Raw genomic sequence first — 1,614 nt, forward strand, 5'->3', positions numbered from 1 at the left:
AGGGGTGGAGGGTCGGCGAAAGAGGAGAAGACCCTCAACCGGTGGATGGACTGCTTCAATGGGATCTTGTGTGTAAGGAAGTATGAGGATGGCCCAGGACAGGACTAGGTTCAGATCTTTTGTTTACAGGGTCACTATGAGTCGTACTCAATTCGATGGCACCTAACAACATCTGTCATAAGAAACCTGGCAGCACAGTCCTTAAAGCTTTTGGCTGCAAACTGAAAGGTTGACAGTTCGAACCTAAGGTACTCTATGAAAGAAAGATGTGCCAGTCCACTTCCCTAAAGAGCTGTAGCCTAGGAAATCGTATGATCTAGCTCTACTCTGTACTATAATGCAAGCCAGACTCCCAGCTGGAGAGCTGATTCCGACAGTGCTCCCCTCCATCAGGTTTCCGAGGGCGTAAGTCTTAATGGGGAGACTGTGCATCCTGTTTCCCCTGGAGGTGCTGGTGGAGTCAGACTACCAGAGATGCGCAGCCTTTTGGTTAGCAGTGTAGCACCTACTGTCTACACTACCAGGTCTCCACAGGCCACTCCTTTATCCTGTAGGGTCACTGATGGTTGCACTAGGGGTCTCTATTGGGTCACATAAGTCAGAATCAACTTATTGGTAGTGTTGTTCTTAATAGGCACCTTCAAATTGATTATAACTCTAGCAACCCTGTGAATAACATCTGAAACCTGCCTTATCCTGTGCCATCCTCATCATCTCTTAACCCATTGTTACAGTCCCTGTGTAAATCCATCTTGTTGAGAGTCTTCCCCTCCTTTGCTAACCCTTCACGTTTCTAAGCATGGTGTCCTTTTCCAAGGACTGGCCCCTCCTAACACCATCCCCAAAGTATGTGAGATGAAGTGTCACCATCCTTCTTGGAAGGAGCATCCTGTCTATACCCTCTCTAAAGCATATATCTGTTTGTTCTCTACTCTTCTTCAGTGCTACAACTTGATGGCATTAATTTGGGGGGGGTATTTATGGTGAGAAGTAATAAGAAATTGATTTAGAACAGTCTTGAAAGCTAAATGAGTTTTTATTGATAGGGCATAAGAGGTTACTTATGGAGTGCTAGTGGCACAATGGTTAACTGCTTGATTTCTAACCAAAAAATCCATCCCCCTCTATTCAGGAGACAAGACAGTCCCTTTCCACAAAGATTTCTAGACTAGAAAGCCCTATGGGTCATTTCTACTCTGTCTTCCTCCAGAGTCAACAAAGAGTAAGCCTTCCCCTAGAGTTCACATCCTAAATTTAGACTTCTGGTCTCCTAAACCAAGAAAATAAATTTCTGCTTGTTAAAGCTTCATTTGTGACATTTCTGTTAGGATAGCACTGTTGTTGATGTTGTTGTTGTTGTTATGTCCCGTCGAATCGCTTGCAACTCATAGCAACCCTATGTACAACAGCCCTAAACTCTGCTCTGTCCTGTGCCAATCACACCGTCTCCGACACACCCATCCCGATTACCCCAGTCACTGAATCAATCCACCTCACAGAGGGCCTTCTCCTCCTGCATTATCCTTCCAACCTTCCAAGCATGATGTCCCTCTCCAAGGACTGGACCCTCCTTACAACATGTCTAAAGTATGTTAAATGGAGCCTCCCGGTTTA

The 1,614-nt window shown here is 45.4% G+C and overlaps 1 protein-coding gene across 1 annotated transcript in view; it reads left to right on the top strand.

Annotated features, from left to right (window-relative positions):
• MTRF1 (mitochondrial translational release factor 1) overlaps positions 1-1,614 on the top strand; it is a 59,024-nt gene that overhangs the window by 13,925 nt on the left and 43,485 nt on the right. The window lies entirely within an intron of this gene.

Source organism: Elephantulus edwardii, unplaced genomic scaffold (assembly GCF_000299155.1).
Source record: "Elephantulus edwardii isolate Elephantulus edwardi_28Jun2011 unplaced genomic scaffold, EleEdw1.0 scaffold00036, whole genome shotgun sequence".
NCBI classification, from domain to species: domain Eukaryota; kingdom Metazoa; phylum Chordata; class Mammalia; order Macroscelidea; family Macroscelididae; genus Elephantulus; species Elephantulus edwardii.